Genomic DNA, 6,019 nt, shown 5'->3' with positions numbered 1-6,019 from the left:
GGCATGTTTTCCCAAGCAATCGGTTGTATGATCTAATTTTCTAATAACTCGCTTCAAACTTGGATTATGATTAACTCATGAAGTTAGCTTATTTCACATTCAAAATCAGAGAGAGGAGTGCTCGCAACTTCCCTCTCCATTATGCACACAGACAGTAATGTGGGGTCGAATTTTTTTTTTTACAACTATGGATGATAGCTGTACAAGAACCACAGAATTTAATATTAGTTCACATAGTTTCTCGGACCTGAGAAGTCAGAGAGTGTCTCCTTCGTGACAGAATTCAGAATGAGTTTTCTGGTTGAAGATAACAATAAGAAAATCCTTGAAATGGATGGCGCATCGCTTCGATGGGATTTTCTGTGCCTAGATTAATTGGCAGGTGTTGAATGGAGGGTCTTGACTCTGACTCTGCTAGCAGGGTAAACTTATCATAATTTGCAAATTATGTCCCTTTGTCCTCTCTATGAAATGGGCCCAGTCAGTCCCAAGTGTGAGATGGGCCTAATAAAAACAATGGAGGAATAAAGGCCCAATTTCACGTGAGAAGCTCTAAGTGCTGGAGCAGGCCCAACTTCCCAGGTGCTTCCCAACAGCGGACCCGGCGAAACCATGGCAGTATCTAACGGCAATTTTTCTGCCCTGGGATGCTTGATCCCAAGGAAAGTCTGCCACTGGCCACTTAAGTGCCTAATTGCCTAGTTTGCACATAGTTTGCACATAGATGTGCAATAAAATGGACTTGTAAAGATGATCAAGCTCAGTAAAGCAGATAGCATCAACTCGTACACTGTCCCACAACATAATGCTGACTCCTAGAGTGCAGCCATTTTAGGAAATTCCTCCTCTACTCCCTGATGTTCCAGGAGAGATACGGTATTACAACCTAACCGGATCATTAACACCCTGGCAGTTTTGCCCCAGGAACTTGTCAGGTTTTCAGTTAAGGAACTGTAGTGATCTCACTAATCACACTCACCTGTGTTAATTCCAAAACATGATGACTCTGTGGCAAGCTGTATCACATTTTAGCTATCAGCATGGCTGTCAAAACTCAAATAGCCAGGCGGAGAATGATAAAACATGGAGGTTAAGCCTTTTATTTATTTATCAGCTTTTCTTTGCAAAGCTAAATGTAACATCCCAATAGCTTCAACATTAGTTCAGCCTGCTTTTATAAATAGGAACACAGATGTGTCCCGAATTAATACGCTTCACCTCAATACAATTAACCCCAATTAACGGGGTCAGAATAGTCAAGTTTGGCAGGAAAAACGATGGGCTACCTTCAACGAAGAGAGAATTTGGGCAGTCAAGAAATACTGACACAAAGGGGAATGGTAAGCCAAACAAATCCAGAACTCCCTGGATGACAGATGAAAAAAACATGTACTTCTGACAGATGTCAGGTGGGTAATACAAAACCAGATTGAATACAGACGGTTCAGAGGGGAAATGAAAAAGCAGATAACAGAAGCAAACAGAGAGTATGTAACGAGACGTACAGCTAACATAAATGGGAATCACAAGGCTTCAATAGGCATATAAATAGTAAAAGGAGGAACGGGGTGGTTTGGGGCCAGAAAGAGGATTTACACATGGAGGTTGGGGGCACAGCTCAGGTATTAATACTTTACATCTGTCTTTACCAAGGAAAAAGATACTGTCCAAGCCCTGGTGTAAAAGGAGGTAATTAATACACAAGAATGATTTTAAATTGATGAGTTATCAGAGAGGCAGCCTGCAAGTTGATAAAACACCCGGGCCAGGCAGCTCGATGGCTTGGTAATAGCCTAGGATGTCTAACTTGCTTGTATGTAAAACATGCATAACCAATTTTAGTTTTAACAATCCCAAAAGGTGCCTTTCCTCTCCCAAAGGTGTCCGGAGATCCTATCTAAAGATGTGCCATACCTCTCTCATATGGGGTACCCTGATGATCCAAACTCATCCTCAAAGCTCAGGCCTCCTCTTACTTTACCTGATTTATTCTTCACATTCTGGATTCCGCAATCCTGATCTTCAAAAATCTCACTTCAGTGACGTTAGCTGATGATTTAATGACCAGCTGTCACTTCAAACCATAAAACTCTCTCTATCCATGATAAGTGCATAACCTCAAACATAACTTTGAACAATGAAACTGTTTCCCCACACTGTCTGAAATTGTTCATTCAGAGTAAACTTTGATCTCTTTAAACATCAGAAGGAGTTGGAATTCTCTGAAATCCAGACTCCATTTCCTACCACATCCAAATCAATATCGTGCCAAGAGAATTAGTTTGTGATTCATTTGTCACTTAAATCTGTCGAGGGCTCACTCTTCATTAAGATGCAACATTGTTTGTGTCTCTCCATAAGGCCACAGTAGTGGATTTTGGCTGCACAGAGGTCCTGGTCTGTCCTGAACTGTTTAACTAGGACCACACTCTCTGACGTGGTTTAATGCTTGCCATTTAACAGATGGGGTTCGTCCCGTGTTTCCCATTCTTTTATCCGAAAAATGTCTGCTGATAGCTCTTGTAATTCATATATAATCTTGTGCACACCAATGTGTACAAACAACCTTTTATGTAAGTCTGCATTTTTAAGCCTATTTCTCAGCAAAGGAAACTCACAGTTCCTCTTCTGATTTGCTGGAATCTTCAGCAACCCAAATTTATTCGAAGAGAGAATCAAACTAAAATCAGACAGATGACTCTGATTGGCAAAGGCAATGCCATGAGGAATTAATCAGGCAATGGCCGTTCTCCAAGCCTTTCTTCAGTTGCTCTGTTCATATGCTGAACAGTCCTGATTATGCTAAGAATTACACTGCAAACCAATTTAAAATCATCAGTCAAGTCCACAGTGTGGCGCGCTTACACATGCGAGAAGCTAGAAGTCACATGTATTCACACAAACGTTCCTGTCCTTTGCAGACAGAAGTATCATGTCCATTCATTATGCCTTTTCTATAAAACCATAAGTTATCGGAGCAGAATTAGGCCACTCGGCCCATCGAGTCTGCTCCGCCATTCAATCATGGCTGATATTTTCTCATCCCCATCCTCCTGACTTCTCCCCATAACCCTGATCCTCTTATTAATCAAGAACCTATCCATCTCTGTCTTAAAGACACTCAGCGATTTGGCCTCTACAGCCTTCTGCAGCAAAGAGTTCCACAGATTCACCACCCTCTGGCTGAAGAAATTCCTCCTCATCTCTGTTTTAAAGGATCGTCCCTTTAGTGCAAGATGGTGTCCTCTGGTTCCAGTTTTCCTGCAAGTGGAAACATCCTCTCCACGTCCACTCTATCCAGGCCTCGCAGTATTCTGTAAGTTTCAATAAGATCCCCCCTCATCCTTCTAAACTCCAACGAGTACAGACCCAGAGTCCTCAACCATTCCTCATACAACAAGTTCTTCATTCCAGGGATCATTCTTGTGAACCTCCTCTGGACCCTTTCCAAGGCCAGCACATCCTTCCTTATATATGGGACCCAAAACTGCTCACAATACTCCAAATAAGGTCTGACCAGAGCCTTTTACAGCCTCAGAAGTACCTCCCTGGTCTAGTCTAGCCCTCTTGGCATAAATGCTAACATTGCATTTGCCTTAACTGCCGACTGAACCTGCATATTAACCTCTACTGGGAAGCTCTGTATCTCCTTTCTGACAAAGTCCAGGCGCTGGTGTAGCACTTTTAAAGCAGACCAAGGCAGGCCAGCAGCACGGATCAATTCCCGTACCAGCCTTCCCGAACAGGCACCGGAATGTGGCGACTAGGGGCTTTTCACAGTAACTTCATTTGAAGCCTACTTGTGACAATAGCGATTTTCATTTCATTTTTTAATTCCATTTAATTTCAAGTCTCGAACCTGCATGTATCTAAATATTTCCCCCTGCTCCGGCACATACTTCGCTCCCACTGCACGTTAACTTTAAGAGGATCGTGAACAAGGACGCCCAAGTCCCTTTGTGCTTCTGGGGCGCAATTCTCCGACTCCCACGCCGGGTGGGAGAATCGAGGGAGTGCCGGGCAATTCCCGCCATGGCACCTGCACGCGATTCTCCCACCCCCCCCCCCCCCAAAACGGCGTGCCGCGTTTCACGACAGGCCGCTCGGAGAATCGCCGCTCGGCGTTTCTAACAGGTGAGCGGCGAATCTCCGGACTGGATGGGCCGAGTGGCCTGCCCAATCCGACCGGTTCATGCCGGCGCCAACCACACCTGGTCGCTGCCGGCGTGAACAGCACGCGAACGCTGCATGTGCGGCCTGTGGGGGGGAGGGGGAGGATCGAGCACCAGGGGGGTGCTCAGTAGGGATCTGGCCCGTGATCGGTGCCCACCGATCGGCGGGCCGGCATCTCTAAAGGACGCACTCTTTTTCCTCCGCCGCCCCGCAAGATCAATCCTCCATGTCTTGCGGGGCGCCCGCGGGGAGGACGGTAACCGCGTATGCGTGACGTCATTTAAGTGCCACCGGCCGCGTTATTTACGCGGCGCCGCTTTGATGCGGCGCCAAGGCCCGGCGCGTGAAATTGATGCGGCGCCGCTCCTAACCCCCTGGGGGTGGGAGAATAGGGGCGAGGAACGGCCTCCGACGCCGGAGTGAAGCACTCCGGCGTCGGCACTTTGTCTCCCGTTGGGAAAATTTCGCCCCTGATTTCCCAAGCATTTCCCCATTTAGAAAATAGTCTGTGCCTACATTCCTCCTGCCAAAGTGCATAACCTCACACTTTTCCACATTGTATTTCATTTGCCACTTCATTGCCCACTCTCCTAGCTTGTCCAAATCCTTCTGCAGGCCCCTTGCTTGCTCAATACTACCTGTCCCTCTACTGACCTTTGTATCATTCCAACTAAACAAAAACTTGGGGCACCACCTGAATAATACTTGAATAAAACCAATACCTGGTTCATGCCTCATGGCAATGCCTTGACCAGTCGATTTGCCTGGTTTGACTTTGAGACAAAGACTTGGCAATTATTTGCTCGCTACTGCATTCTCCATGGCAATCCAAGTCCACTTACTAACCAATTAGCACTCTCCTCTCAAGCAGTGTAAATTGTTGTTCCCTTTATTGATGGTTTATCTTGTGGAGTTGTCCAAGCATCTATAGCATGTCTCTTATTTCAGCAATTATCATTCATTCAACCATAGATTTAACAGTGCAGAAATTAATCTGGGATGAATTTTCTCATATAAATAAACAATTTGGAATCAACTTAATCCTAGTTTTATTTAACACAATCTTTTTAGGAAGTACATCTGATAATGTCGTCAAACATTTGGGTGGCATGGTAGCTCAGTGGTTAGCACTGTTGCTTCACAGCTCCAACATTCCAGGTTCAATTCCTGGCTTAGGTCGCTGTCTGGGTGGAGTCTGCACATTCTCCCCGTGTCTGCGAAGATTTCATCTAGGTGCACCGGTTTCCTCCCACAGTCCAAAGGTGTGCAGGTTAGGTGGATGGGCCATGCTAAATTGCCCTTAGTGTCCAAAAAAGAGGTTAGGTGAGGTTACTGGGTTACAGGGATAGGGTGGAGGCGGGGGCATAAGTAGGGTCCTCATGGGCAGCATGGTGGCGTAGTGGTTAGTACTGGGACTACGGCGCTGAGGTCTCAAGTTCGAATCCCGGCCCTGGGTCACTGTCCGTGTGGAGTTTGCACATTCTCCCCATGTCTGCGTGGGTTTCCCCCCCACAACCCAAAGATGTGCTGGTTAGGTGGATTGGCCATGCTAAATTTCCCCTTTATTTGGAAAAAAAAAGAATTGGGTATTCTAAATTTATTTTAAAATAGGGTCTTCATTCCAAGGGCCAGTGCAGACTCGATGGGCTGAATGGCCTCCTTCTGCACTGTAGATTCTATGTCGCAACAAATCACAAATAGAAAAGCAAAATATTGTGGATACAAAAATGCTGAAAATACCCAGCAAGTCAAGAAACATTTACAAGAGAAAAAGTGCGACCTTTCATCGAAACAAATCGCACATTTTGCAGTATCAGTTATACTGGACAAATTTTAACTATATTAG

At 45.4% G+C, this 6,019-nt stretch overlaps 1 long non-coding RNA gene across 1 annotated transcript in view; it reads left to right on the top strand.

Annotated features, from left to right (window-relative positions):
- Nucleotides 1–994: 994 nt before the first annotated feature.
- The window catches only part of LOC119970614, a 145,354-nt gene continuing 140,329 nt past the window's right edge, over nt 995–6,019 (top strand). The window contains exon 1 of the long non-coding RNA XR_005461651.1: nt 995–1,089. This is a non-coding gene — a long non-coding RNA (uncharacterized LOC119970614). The remainder of the gene's footprint in view (nt 1,090–6,019) is intronic.

This window comes from Scyliorhinus canicula, chromosome 8, assembly GCF_902713615.1.
Source record: "Scyliorhinus canicula chromosome 8, sScyCan1.1, whole genome shotgun sequence".
Lineage (NCBI taxonomy): Eukaryota > Metazoa > Chordata > Chondrichthyes > Carcharhiniformes > Scyliorhinidae > Scyliorhinus > Scyliorhinus canicula.
Note: the sequence above shows the minus strand (reverse complement) of the source record. Positions and strands in the feature narration are given on the sequence as shown.